This window comes from Sapajus apella, unplaced genomic scaffold (assembly GCF_009761245.1).
Source record: "Sapajus apella isolate SASKATOON/1434 unplaced genomic scaffold, GSC_monkey_1.0 scaffold59, whole genome shotgun sequence".
Taxonomy (NCBI): domain Eukaryota; kingdom Metazoa; phylum Chordata; class Mammalia; order Primates; family Cebidae; genus Sapajus; species Sapajus apella.
In genome coordinates, this window is record NW_022436999.1 from 1,655,340 (window position 1) to 1,670,525 (window position 15,186).

Genomic DNA, 15,186 nt, shown 5'->3' on the forward strand with positions numbered 1-15,186 from the left:
TCCCAAAGTGCTGGGATTACAAGCTTGGGCCACCACGCCTGGCCTATTTTTTTTTAAATGACAAGTGATTCTAAAATTTACAGAGATAGTCAAAGGATCTATAATATACAAAGCAATTAAAGGGAAGAAATCAGGCTGGGTGCAGTGTCTCATGTCTACAATCCTTGAATTTGGGGGGGCCAAGGCAGGAGGATTGCTTGAGCCCAGAGGCTTGAAACCAGCCTGAGCAACATAGTGAGACTGCAGCTCTACAAAAATAAAAATTAACTGGGCATGGTGGTGTATATCTATAGTCCTAGCTACTTGGGAGGCTGAGGTAGGATGATCACTTGATCCCAGGGATTTCAAGGCTGCAATGAGCTATGATCATGCCACTGCACATCTTTAAAAATAAAAATTAAAAAAAAATAAAGTTAGAGGATTTAATTACCTGATTTTAGGCCTTGTTATAAAGCTACAGTATTCAAGACAGTGTATAATCGACTTAAGAACAGACAAATAGACCAGTGGAACAGATAAGACTCACAGGTATATAGTCAACTGATTTTCAACCAAGAACTAACTCAGCTCAATGGGAAAAGAACAGTGTTATCAACAAATGGTACTAGAAAGAAACAGGAAAACAGTGCAAGTAAACCTTAACAGTGTTTCACTTTATACACAAAAAAATTAGTGATGGTTTATCAACCTAAAAGTAAAAGACAAAACCCTAAATCTTCTTGAAGTAATCATATGAGTTCAGCAAAGATTTCTTAGATAACACATGGTAAAGCATTAACTATGAAAAAAACCCGAGAAATTGAACTTTAACTTTTTATTAATAAAGAGACATCGTTAAGAAAATGAATAAGCAAGCTACAGACAAGGAGAAGTATTCATAATACACATATCTGACAAAGAAATCATATCTAGAATACATATCTAGAATCTTACAAATCAGCAATTAAAAGGTAACAACAATCATTTAGAAAAACAGTCAACACTTGCAAAAGACATTCTGCAAAAAAAAAAAGTAATGACCACAAGAATGGCCCATCAGCACATAAAAAGATGCTCAAAAATCAGTCATCAGAAAAAAGCAATTAAAATAATAATGATATACTATCAAACACCTGCAGAAGAGCTAAAAGTTTGTTTAAAAACTGATAATACCAAATGCTGATTAAAAATGTGGAGCAACTAGAACCCTCATGAATTGCTGGTGCAACTATAACGTGGCACAACCATTTTGGAAAAACAGCTTAGCAGTTTCTTACATAGTAAAATACACATCTGTCCTATGGCCCAATGATTCTATTCCTAGGTATCACCCAAGAGAAATGAAATTTCATGTCCACAAAATGACTTGTACGAGAATGTTGGTAGCAATTTTATTCCTAACAGCCAATAACCAGAAACCCAAATCTTAAGGACAACTAAGATCTTTGCCTTTTATTGGATATATATAAAATACCGAAACTTAAAAAGAACTTTTAAGAATTAAAAATAAAGATATAAAAGAGTGATGGGGTAATTATCCCACTCCCTCACTTTTTGTGATCTTCATACTGGAAGCAAGAAGAGAGAGAATGGAAAAGATCTGAGAGTGGGTGGGGCTGTGAGTGCTGGAGAGAACAAGGGAGAGCCAGAGAAGATTTACAAAGAAAAAGCGTAAAGAGATGAGGAAGGAGGAGTAAATGGAATCACCACAATTAGAGAATTCACATCCCAGGGAAGATGAGAGGGACTGGCAAAGACACAACAAAGAGGTTAGCTACAGAAAAGAGTAGGACTTCATAAAAGTTGAGAAACATATAAAGTTAAGAATGAAACACAAAAGAAATTAAGGGGCTGATGCACAGTGGATCATGCCTGTAATCCGAGCACTTTGGGCCAAGGCAGGAGGATTGCCTGATCCTGGGAATTCCACACCAGCCTGGGCAACATAGCAAGACTCCATCTCTACGCCCCCCCCCAAAAAAAGGGAAGAAGAAGAAAGAAGAGAGGAGGGAGGAAGGAGGAGGATAAGGAAGGCCAGGCATGTTGGTGCACACCTAACTACTCGGGAGGCTAACTGGGCAGGATGGCTTGAGCTGGAGCCCAGGAGTTCAAGGATGTCAGTGAGCTATGACTGTGCCACTGTACTCCAGCCTGGGTGATAGAGCAAGACCCTATTTCTAAAAAATATAAAAATACAAAATGAAGGAGTTGGGGGACTGGGAAGTAACTTCATTCCCTAGCAGGTTGGATCCATGGTCATGCCATTCATTGATTTCTTCCTGTCCCTTAACCCCAAGGTCAGTAAGTTGTTACTGAGCCTTAGGTGTTTTTCAATTCTTTTGTGCCATTCAATGGGAAATATAAGGAATGGGGAGCCTTGAGCTATTACTGTGCAATGGCTACAATCCTTATCTAAAATAATGAGAGAATAACTAGCAAAGAACTAGAATCTCTATTTTGAATGATGTATGCATTGTGTCAACATACCTTAACATTTTTGTTGCTATCGTTAGAGACAGAGTTTTGCTCTGTCACCCAGGCTAGAGTACAGTGGCACAGTTATAGCTCACTGCAGCCTTGAAGTCTGAGACAAGTAATCCTCCTGCCTCGGCCTCCAAAGCAGCTAGGACTATAGGTGTGTGCCAACATGCGCAGCTAATTTTTATGTTTTAATTCGTATTTATGTAGTGATAGGGTCTCAACATGTTGCCCAGGGCGGCCTCAAACTCCTGGACTTAAGCAATCCTCTCACCTTGGCCTCCCAAAGTGCTGGGATTACAGGCATGAGGTGCCACATTCGGCTGAGATTAACTTTGATAGAAAGAAAGTTACAGGTAAGTATTGTAGCACTGGCACATCTGTTTCCTGCTCTCTGAATGATTTGTTTTGCTACTTTTAACATGTAACTACGCTTTTGGGTCTTTATCTACTTATCATTAAAATGGAGATGTTATAGATAGTAAATATTACAATCCTTACATTACTCAAATATTTTAAAAATCAAACACACTCTCTTGGTTAATGTACTCATCTATAGGCAGAACTTAGCATTTAATAAATGATCCAATAAAGAAGCTAACTCACCTCACATGGAGCAGCAAATAATTCTCAACAGGAGGAGAGAGAAAAAATTATCTTCCATATAACATAAATAAGTTCGTTCTTTTTCTTTTTTGAGATGGAGTCTCACCCTGTCGCCCAGGCTGGAGTGCAGTGTTACGATCTTGGCTCACCTTGGCAACCTCCGCCTCCTGGGTTCGGGAGATTCTCCTGCCTCAGCCTCCTGAGTAGCTAGGACTACAGGCATGCGCCACCATGCCTGGCTAATTTTTATTTTTATTTTTTAAGTAGAGACGGGGTTTCACCATGTTGGCCAGGCTGGTCTCAAACTCCTGACCTCAGATGATCCACATGCCTTGGCCTCCCAAAGTGCTGGGATTACAGACGTGAGCCAACCGCACCCAGCCAGCATGAATAAACCCTGATTAATGTGTTACAGCTCCACTTTCTTTTCACTGCATATTTGAGTACACTTTTTAAGCACTATATGATTTTCCCCTAATTTCAAAAAATTTAATATCTAAATAACCATATCTCTAGAAGGAGGAAAATTCTGTTCTAACAACTCAGTAGACTGAAACAAGTATTTCCCTTATCAGTGTATTCTTCTTTTTCTCATTCGGCAAAGACAACACTTCCAACACAAATGACACACCTTTTTGTTAGACCTGACTATTAACACTGCATTTTAATTTACTTTTTAAATTTTTAAAATTTTATTTTTTGTAAAGATGTGGTCTTGCTATATTGCCTAGGCTGCTCTTGAGCTCCAGGCCTCAAACAATCCTCCCACCTCAGCCTCCCAAAGTGCTGGGATTATAGGCATGAGCTACCACCAGGCCTCGCTGTACTTTAAAAAATCCAAAATTCCTAAAAACAAAATTCTGTGAGTCAGTTCTATCAGACTTTCATGGTATTTTTATTTCAGTACATATTGGAAATGAAGGAACAAATGTGAACTCAGAAATGTCCCTCTAATCAGGCAGTCTTGTAATAAGAGGCAGGATCAGCCCAGCTCTACCCGTCAGAGGAACTAGCTGCTGACAGCAAGCGATTAGTGTTCTGAAACAACTCCAAGGGGCTTGTCAATGTAAACTATCGGCTGCTATAAGAAATGTCAAATCTCCATGATATGATATTTTTAGAACTCCCCACCAGAGTCAACACAGGTTTACTATAAAATGCGAGAGAGCATTTCTGATGAGGAGCTGCCAATGCCGAAGCATTTCTCAGCCTGCTTCCAAGCGTGGATGGTATCCTCCCTCTGGATGAGGCGTGCGCCCAGATACTGTCTTGCACAGAAGCAGCTCCTCTTCACCCTGAGGGTGTTGTTGACAATACAGACAATAGTTCCGCTTTCTAGCTACTATAACAGATTACTTGGCTATTTTGGGAGACCAAGGAAGGAAATGCCCCACCTTCTCCAATTCTTCCTGCAAATTATATTTCCTGTAGTCCAGGTCACACATCTCTCCATGAGAAGAGTTTTTCAGATCGACATATACAAATTGAAAAGCCTGAGGGCAAAGAGTTAAATCACAAAACAAAAAGCATTATTCTACGTAAAAGAGCAACAAAGGCTACAAAAATCCATCTGTCAGAAAAATAGTCCTCTCTGAATAAGAAGTTAGATTCAGACTTTCTGGTCAGTTGTTTTTCATGTGGCTAAGAACTTCATGGTCATTGCCAATAGAAATTTATTGCCATATATAAAACGCAGTGATTCTTCAATCTGTAAATATGATGAAATACTAGCAACTCATTTTAATGCAATATATGTCATATTTGTTCAATGTGCAAATAGTTTTCCACTGGAAAAGTTCCAAGTTGGCCTAATCGAAAAATAGCTATTCTCTGGAAACAGTATTGTCAAAAGTAGCCATTTCACCAATGGAGATCATGTACTGAATAAAGAATATTTATACTAGGCCACACAAGCAAAGAGTAATATAGAAAAGACAATATTCCTTTCCATTTGTGACACTTCTACAGCTTATGAGAGAGTGTTTTTGTATTCATCATCTCATTTTGGGAAATGGGCCAAGGAGCAGGAAGGACTGCAAAGAGCATCCTTGAATGGGGTGTGCACTGACTGTCCTCCAAACAGACCACATGGCTTTATAAAGGCCACACGAAAAACAATGCAGCTCTCTGCTCTTGGAGGAAAAATACTAAGGAAATCAAAATGAGTGCATCTTCTCTTGAGCTGAAAAACAGTTAAGAAATACCAAGAAGCTATTTTATAGACCACTGTGTTCTCCCAGATTTGAAAGCGACCCTTCATGACTGCAGTTAATGATGTGCACATTTAATAAATACCACCAAAACAAACAATCAAAAAAAAGAGTCTGAAGAACAGACTATACTTAAGAAATCAGGTTTTCTTTTTCTTTTTTCTTTTCTTCGGTCATTTATCAAGCACTGAAACATAGAAATGGGACTACTTCGCCCTCTTATATGCAGGAAGACCAGAAAATAGACACAAACTCCAAAAAGCACCATGATCCTGTCTCTATTACAACCTCAGGAAGACAGTAAACTTAACAATGAAGCTTATAGACCACACTTGGCAATAAGGGCAGAGATATCTGAAATAGTGAACTGGAGAAGGCAGAAGAGACACTCTCAGGAGTCCAGATCCCATTCCACCAGACTATACACATATAACTGCCTTCCTTGCAAAGGATGATGTGCCTGTGGTACCAGGTGGAAAGATTATTCCTAAAGCAACTGTTCCAAGCTGTGGCTCCATACCATCTCTAGAGAACTCTAAGAATCTCAAAGAATTTGGCAAAATTTCAGGACAAAATTTTATTTCAGCAAATTTATGCAAGACTGAAAAAAAATGTAAGAATAGATAGAAATCACCTCACTGGACCAATTCTTACCTTAAAACCGTAAGGGAAAATAACTTATCCTTTTGAGAAAAAGGGAGATCTTGGTGTATAAGAGTAGGGAAGAAGATTCAATTATTAAAAATCAAAACTGTCTGAATTATTTCATAGCCTCTTCTCAGAACTGATGAAGGAGGAATTCATCTGGTAGAAAATTAGAAAGGAGAGAGTGAGCCTTTTATTCCCCTTGCAGTTAACAAATCAGGAAGTCAAACTATTAACTGACTATACATTATGAAAACAAACACTGACAAGCTAGCTATTGCTCAAATGCCATCCTCAGACCCTGATGAGAAAATGGCAGTTACCTGGTCCAATTCAGGGTCTCACAAAAACAGTTAAAGAAGCAATGACAGATTTTACTTTTTAAGACTACAAATTCCTCACCTGAACTCTTTTTCTCTCTCATTTTTTTCCCATATCTGGCCCACCATTTCATTCTTTACCTGAACTTGATTTCATTACCATCCTCAACTTAGAAGAAAGTAAAACTTCTCTCTCAAGGAAAAAACCAAGAAGGAAATGGACATGCAGGGGAAAAAGCCCACTGTGAAGGAATGAGAATGAGGAATGGGAGGCAAACTGAAACAGTTTATCTAAATCCTCTGAAAAGACATTACATTGGAATTGCTCATCTAAAACAGAAACCTATCAATTTCTCTTTGTGCAGAAGTAGTAAACTTAGCCAGGCACGGTGGCTCACGCCTATGATCCCAGCATTTTGGGAGGTAGAGGCGGGTGGATCACCTGAGGTTAGGAGTCTGAGACCACCCAAGCCAACATGGTGAAACCCTGTCTCTACTTAAAAAAAAAACCAAAAATTAGCCAAGCCTGGTGGCACATGCCTGTAATCCCAGCTACTTGGGAGACAGAGGTGAGAGAATCGTTGGAACCCAGGAAGTGGAGGATGCAGTGAGCCAAGATCGTGCCACTGCACTCCAGCCTGGGCAAAAGGGCGAGACTGCCTCAAAAAAAAAATAAGTAAATAAATAAAAGAAATAGTAAACTTAATAGAATAAGTAACCCAAGGATAAAGAAAGCATGTTGTAACTTGGTAAGGATCCAAGAGGTAAACAAACAGGGATGTCACTACCATTAGGGCTGAGAATAGGTGACCGAAATAAACCTAATGAGAGCTGTACAAGAAAATCAACCAATGCACAGCCCTAGCATTGTGCATAAAAGACAAGAGTTCAGAACTACTGAATATGATCACACAAAATCTAAATATCCCATAAAGAAAAACAGGCAAGAAAGATACAACTGCTACTTACTAATATTTTTTAACAAGTACAAATTTGCTCATTGCTTCCTTCAGGTATTTAAATGCTAAAATCTCAATGTGATGCCTAAAATTAAAAACACATTATAATACCAGTGAATCAAAATTTGAGCATTTTCCAACAATACAACATTATAATTTAAGACTTAGCAATATTTGCCTAATTTAAATTAAGTCTCTCAATGGAGGGGCTGCAACTGCAGAAGTGTATTCCAGCAAGCTACTGTTGTAGAACCAAAAGATCTTCCAAGACAGTGCTATGTTCTTGCTAACATTAACAGCTGCTGAAACACATTCTTTTAAAAATCATTTTCTTCCAGGGGTGGAGTTTCAAAAAGAATTCCAGGCTAAAATCTAAACAGAGACTGTTCCAAAACTGAATGAGACCACAAAATGCAGACTTCCTTTAAAACAACTTTTACACTCTTTACTTGAAAGAGAGGGCAGTGATGAAGCTCTCATTATTTGCTCTGTTTATACCACAATGGCTTCAGGACAAGAAACTGGGGATCATCACTAGCCAACTGGTGGTTTAAGTGCATTATTACTCATAGAGAAAGCTTCTGTTAAGCACAGACACTTAAAAGAAGCCCACTGGAAGTTAAGAGGGCTGTGGCATACTAAGTTATTCTGATCAGAGAAGGAAACCAACAAACAAGTGCTTGGAAGCCATCAAAACAGCACAAAGGACAACTACTTTCAGATCCAGAGAGATGACTGTTGCTTACATAAACCTTTGTAATGTAATGATTTGAAAGCCAGACACTATCCCAAGTTATTGTAAATTAAAGGAGGAGAGAATGTTAGTGGAATAATCAGAGAGATCTTAGTGTAGAATTCCTTAAATTTTACAATGTAGCATTGTTAAGTTATGCGAAGCTGCTGTAGGATGGACAAGGCAACAGACAAGAGAAGAGGGACATCAGATAGGATGTGGCAAGGGACAGATATGATGTATTACAAAAACATTTTTAAAAATCTAGGAGGGACCGCGTACAGTGGCCCATGTCTATAATCCCAGCATTTTGGGAAACTGAAACAGGCAGATCATTTGAGGCCAGGAGATCAAGAACAGCCTGGTCAATATGGTGAAACCCCTTCTCTACTAAAATACCAAAAAAAAAAAAAAAAAAAAAAATCAGCTGGGTATAGTGGTGCATGCCTGTAATCCCAGCTACTCAGGAGGCTGAGGCAGGAGAATTGCTTGAACCTGGGAGGTAGAGGTTGCAGTGAGCTGAGATCATGCCACTGTACTTCAGCCTGGGTAAAAGAGAGACAGGAGAAAGAAAGAAGAAAGAAGAGAGGAACGGGAGGAAGGGGAGAAAGAGAGGAAGGGAAGAACGGAGGAAGGGAGGGAGGGGAGGGGAGGGGAAGGGAAGGGAGGGAGGGAGGGAGGGAGGGGAGAGGAAGGGAGGGAGGGGGAGGTAAATCAAGAGGAAAATTCATGCTTACATAGAGAAACATGACCTGCATAAGAAAAACACTTCCTAAAAATCAATGGAAACAAAAGTTAACCAGAATAGGACAGTTTCTCCTTCAAGAGGTGTTTTCCCTTACCTTGTAATAAAATGAACGCAGCTAACATTAACACTTGCAGTTTAGAAGACACTAAGTCTAACACATACCATACATAGGTATTTAAGAGTTTCTGGCTGCCATCACCTCCAGGTAGTCCCTTATTAATTCACTGGCATAGGGTTCCCCTGCCCCTTCTTGATGGTGTGCTCTGTATTCTGTGAGAAGATTATTATTATCCAATGTTAGTAACGGCCAATTCTGGATGGTAATATTATAGGTGGTTTTCATTTTTGTCTTATGTTTACACGCATTTTCTACTTTTTTTTACTATTATTTTTTAACAGTTATTTTGAACATTTGTTGAGAATAGTGTATTAAATGAGATTTTTCTCGATGCTCTGAACGAATACAACTGAATGAACATTATTCCAAGTGATCATCAAAATACAACTAAAGGATCAAATTATAGTAGCAATGAATGCTGCACCGTGGCCTAAATCTTTACGATCAACAGACTCTGTACACATGCAGAATAGATGAATGTACACTGGCTTATCCATCTTTAAATTAAGGTCACTGTGTAGTAACACAATGGGGATACCGTCACATTTAGGGAAGGCGCCAAATATTCAGATAGAAATAGAGACAGATGGTCTCTCTGCACACGCTGTTTAGTAAAGCTTTCCATTTCACAAAGGGGACACCTAACAATATAGGCCAGACTAATTCTATTCAATTGGTTTGGAAAGGAAATTTTTTTAAAAAGTGAGAGTGGGAAGCTTTTATCATCAGGGGTTACCATTCACAAAACTGGGAAAGCATCTGTTACTAGACGGAATAAGATATAATCACGCATAAAACTCCTTTAGATATTTTTCGACCCACTAAGAACTCTAGAAGTCTTGGTTAAGGTCTTACAGCACTGCACCCACAAACAAAAGATATTCACTGCCATAAATAAATAATTTACCCAAGTTAATCCTGAAGCCATAACGTATTGTTAAATTCCCACTAAGGTCAACCTTTCAGGCCCCTCCATTTACATATTGGCTAATGACTCAATTATTTATACAAATGCAAACCAAGGGTAATGAAGTTGGATGATTTGTTTTTGGTACTAAGGCATGGTCTCGTGGCTTACAATTGCAAAAAGAGATTAGGGGAAAGGTTAACTGGGTACTAAGCAAGTTCTGTAACAAACAGGATCAGTTCTTAGATTTTATGTTTTGTAGAGACAAGGTCTCACTATATTGCCCAGGCTGGTCTCTGGCCTCCAAGCAATCCTCCCACCTTGGCCTCCCAAAGTACTGGAATTACAGACACAAATCATGGCACTCAGTCAAAGTGGCACTCTTTGTATACACAGCCTAAATCCCTAACATGGAAGTTTTTGTAATTTATATTAGGGAAAAGATCTTCACCTACCCACCTCAGGAGGAATTTTATCAAAGGTACTGACTGATGAAGAACTATTTTACCAATTAGTTTCTTAGAAGTTTACTCTAAAGTCTTTCAGTTTAACTCAGTATATGTTCTAACAATAATTTTATAATTTGAATATGCGATTTTCAACAACTCCAAAATGAAAGTGGCAGGGTCTAACAAATAGCAGTGCCCTATACTGACAAAGACAATCCGACTCACAAGCATGTTCATGTACAACCACAGACACAAAACGGCAGTTATGCCTACAAAACACAAAATTACACAGTGAGCTGTGGCTTTCTTCTACTTACTGCCAAAGACGCATTCCTCTGAGATGCCTGCTCACATATATTCCAACATGAAAATAAGGGTTTATTCACATATTAAAAAGCCAACTCACATTACAAGTTGAAAATTTGGCCTTTTTGCTGCTGAATGAATAAATTTGTGTGTCCTTTTTCTCTTTAGAGCAGATGCAGTGCTGGGAGATAAGTGCTGGTAAAGATTCCTGATAAACAATCGGAAAAAAATGAAAAAGGGTCCTCTAACTAGGAAAAGTCTTCATTTTATGTCTATCTGTAAGTGACTTATAAATGCCTTCAACTTTAGAATATAATGTTTTCTTATAAAGAAAATTGAGATAAAGAAAACTTTTGATTTTTAAAAAATAAATCGAAACACTGTCAACTTACTACTAAGCAAACACACAAAAAATCACTTTTACCCACTTCATTGCCATTTACCTACAGGTCTCAATAAGTCTACTGACCCATCATTTTGAGAAAGGGAAGAGAGGAGTATCAAACTGCCATTCTAAATACTGAGACACTGATTTGTGAGACTAGTTATGAGGAAGCAAAACAGGTACAAGTTTCCAGGATTTCCTTTGCCTCCATTGCCCTGTAGAGGTTAAGCAGAGGCTGCAGGCAGCAGGACAGGACTGAATGTCTAAGTGGAGCAATACATCGGAGCTAGAAGACAGGCCACACTTCCTACCTTCTCACAAAGGAAAGTAGCGGAGGAAGCATGGAGGAAGCTTCTAAAACTGACCCACGAGATCAGAACTACTTACAAATGACAAGTATTCCACTGCTTTTCACTCTATCCAGGGAAAAAAAATTTACTTCATGAATATATATGTGTCCTCTATAATACTTTCAAAGAACAAGTCTCCTTTTCTAATTTTCTCAATCACAGAAGAGTAGAACACATTTAGTAGCATTTTGGATAATTTGTGCCAATTTAGATGATTCATGTATTGCTTTTCCAGACTAAATGGTCTATGGCCAGAAAAGTCAACAAGGGTGCGGGCAAGACCTAATTACAGATCTGAGTCAGTGTCTAGAAGTTCCCTCAGCCCAGGGGGCCGTTCATCACAAAGGCAGCATTTCATCTAGCAGTACAAAAACAAGCCAAGTTTTTGTACCACTTTTCATATATATCTACAAGTCCTTTTGTATGCCTTTAATATATATGCAAATGCAAGTCCTTTCATATAGAGGAAAGAAGATGACTTCATTCCACAAGAAACAAACAAGAGTAATATCAGTTCATCACTGAATTGATTTTTCAAAAAAATTTTTCGATAGGCTCTTCCCCTTAAAACCCAACTACAACTCTCAGGTTTTTTAAAAGAGAAAATGCACACAAAACATATTACACAGCAACAAATGCATTCACAAAGTATAAGAACTTGAAACAATTTCAACAAAAGATGCTATTGTTTTCCTTCCTGTAACATGGATATAATATGTACAAAGGGGAAAAAATCTTTTGAGCTCACTTTTTTCCAAATGTTAAACATTTAAGTAAAAATGGCACCCAGAAAAAAAACCCCAGAAATTATCATATTGTTGTAAATTTTTCTCTGATACTTTTTCAGTAATTTGGTTCCCAAGTTGAAAGAATTAATGATTTCTGAATGGAACTAACTATTCGGTTTCATGGAGGCAACACTGCAAACAAGAGCAAAGGGTAATATGACTGCTCCAACAGTAAAGGAATGAAGTTTTTGAATGCAAAAATGAAATGACTTAAAATTCATTTCAGGCCGTGCATGGTGGCTCATGTTTATAATTCTAGCACTCTTGGGGCTGAGGTGGACAGAAAATACAAAAAATTAACCAGGCTTGGTGGTTCACGCCTATCATTCTAGCTAATTGGGAGGCTAAGGTGGGAGGATAACTTGAGCCCAGGAAGCCAAGACTGCAATGAGCTGAGATTGTACCACTGTACTCCCACCTGGGCAACAGAGTGAGACCCTGTCTCAAACAAAACAAAACAAAACAAAAAAAACAAAAGCAAACCAAAAAAATACATTTCACACAAGAACAAGATGATCCCTAAGATCATCATATAAAATGATCCCCAATATCCAATATTGGGTCACAAAGAAAATAAGGGCACAACAAAGATTAAGGAGGCTCCCAGACGACTGAGGTATAGTACTGCTTCAACGTAGAGCCCGACAGCCAGTTCTGAGGAGTAGATCCCTCTTCTATAATTACTGCTACCACTACAAAGTAACATAGTGACAAACTGACAAATTTAGGGAGAAAAAAAAGAAACAAAGAAACAAAGAAAAACAGAAGTAAATTTTGTAGGCATAATGGCAAATTGTAACAATGCAGAAAAATGATGCCAGAAGCATCACTTGGACTACAGGATGAACAGAGCTATTTAAATGAAACAGCAACCTACACACTCAGAAAGGCTCATTAATGACACAGTTGATCTACCAGTATCCTGCACACTCCACACCTGCACAGGCGTAGATAGAGAGTGAGCTCAATGGTAATGGTAGGCCAATTACCAGAGAAAAGTGCTTTGTACTAGTAGATAAGATAGAAAGCTATCAGCATGTTGGTACAAACTCATCAACGATTCAAAATCTAAAACATTCTATCACAGATCACTAGGATGCCTAATAATAGATCTTTTCACAAATGTGTAAGAATAGATTTATATCCTCTTTCAGTGATCCTGCATTTATTCTAAGCTCCCTTACGATTTTGAGTAATAAATGCACATAGCACTTACATTTCCCCAAAGTTAAAAAGCATCTAAAAATCATAAAATGTACATGTGGGAAGAGCACAAACAAATGCATGGGAATCATAAAGGCCAAAACCAGGATCGTGGTTTCTTGGGGAAAGAGAAAGGGAACTGCTATTAGGGAGAAATATCCTGGGATTTTTAATGTTCAGTGGAATTGGCAAACATTCGATTTCTCTATAGAGTGTTGAGGAGAGGTTAAAAAAATATATATGGATTTTGTTTTTCTGCTAAACAAAAGAGAGCTGGGGTAAGGATATTTGTGTTATGCCTTATATGCTTTTTATATTTAAAATATTTCTACTAATTTCTCAAGAACAAAAACAAATAAGGAATTAGAAGAGTATAGACTATTCTAAGAAAACACAAAGAGCAAGTCTGCACTGCCAAATATACACCTGCCTATACAAAGGGATGATTTCGCCAGTACCTAAGACCCTTTTTAGCATTCACAGTCCAAGTTGGTTGATTAGCAGACAAAACCTTCTGGGGTGGGGGGAGAAAGAGACAATCTAAAAGTGATATATTTTATTCTCATGTCTTTGAATACTAAATCATTACCTGCTAACTGTTAAGACTGAAGAATATGCCAGTCAACACCAACACACTCTGCCAGTTTAATTTAATGGTATTATTTTGCCTTGCTTTGCAATTACTCCCACATTTCCCCTGGGAGAAACTAATGGATTACTAAAAATAAAATGGAGATTAAGTGAATCACTTAGGCTGTTTTGGCTCCTAACTCAAACTGGCTTAAATAAAAAGGAAATGTATTGGCTCAAATGCTTGGATGTCAGGGAAAGGGCAAGCTTCAGGGCTGGTTTCCTTGTGATTCTGGACTCTGTCCTCCACCCTGTGTGGCTTGTCATGCAGTCCACAAGCCAGAATGCTGCAGCTACACCAGACACAACAACATCCAGAAGAAAAGAAGCAGCTCTGTTCTAACCATGAGAAGCCTTCTGCCAGAAGATCCAGGCAAACCTACATTGGAACCATGCTGGGTAGAACAGGATTACAGGACCATCTTTGAAACCATCCCCCTGGCCAGGTAAACTCAGCACTCACTGATGTAGCCAGAGTTCATGAGCCAGTCATGGACAAGGCAGAAATGGGATTGTTCCTAATCAGGGTGAGCTACAGTCAGTTCCTCAACCCTGTAACACGAGGAATAGATGGGATGAATGATATGGATCCAACTCTAATGCTCACTCAGTATTATTTACAGGGAATAGCCTTAGCAATACTGTGTGTACCAGAATATGAAATAAATTACTATTACAGTATATATGTATATAAAGCTATAGATTCAAAAGGCAGATAACAAATGAATTCACCTCTTTAAGAAAAGCAGATTTTTAAAAATTTTGTCTCTATGCTTTCATTTCTCCAATCAGAACTTACACACAGAAAATCAACACTTTGCAAAGCAGGTAGGTCATATGAAGTATGGTATAGTACTTACTATATTCTTGTGCCATGGCTACCAAAATTTAGACAACAGCATCCACACCAATAAGATATAACCTAAAATAAAATTAGGGGAAAAAAAAAACCTGTTAAATATAAAGCTGAAACAAAAAGGGGGGGAAATATAATTTTTTATTTTTTATTTTTTAATTTTTTTTGAGAGGGAGTCTCATTCTGTCGCCCAGGCTAGAATGCAGTGGCACAATCTCGGCTCACTGCAACCTCTGCCTCCCGGGTTCAAGCAATTCTCTTGCTCAGCCTCCTGAGTAGCTGGGACTACAGGCGCACGCCACCATGCCCAGCTAACCTTTGTATTTTTAGTAGAGACAGGGTTTCACCATGTTGGCCAGGCTGGTCTCAAACTCCTGACCTCAGGCAATCTACCCGCCTCAGCTTCCCGAAGTGCTGGGATTACAGACGTGAGCCGCCCCACTCAACCAAAAAATAGAATTATTAAACAGACCTCAAAAATCAGGTAGTCTACTCACTACAAGACACAACTAACAT

The 15,186-nt window shown here is 38.6% G+C and overlaps 1 protein-coding gene across 13 annotated transcripts in view; it reads right to left on the reverse strand.

Annotated features, from left to right (window-relative positions):
• SIPA1L1 (signal induced proliferation associated 1 like 1) overlaps positions 1-15,186 on the reverse strand; it is a 398,250-nt gene that overhangs the window by 192,283 nt on the left and 190,781 nt on the right. For 11 of the 13 annotated variants that reach the window (XM_032245719.1, XM_032245716.1, XM_032245718.1 and 8 more), the window contains one exon: positions 14,675-14,736. The exons of the other annotated variants lie outside the window; for them this stretch is intronic. The gene's annotated coding sequence lies outside the window, so the exon portion shown is untranslated. The remainder of the gene's footprint in view (positions 1-14,674; positions 14,737-15,186) is intronic. 13 annotated transcript variants of the gene reach the window in all.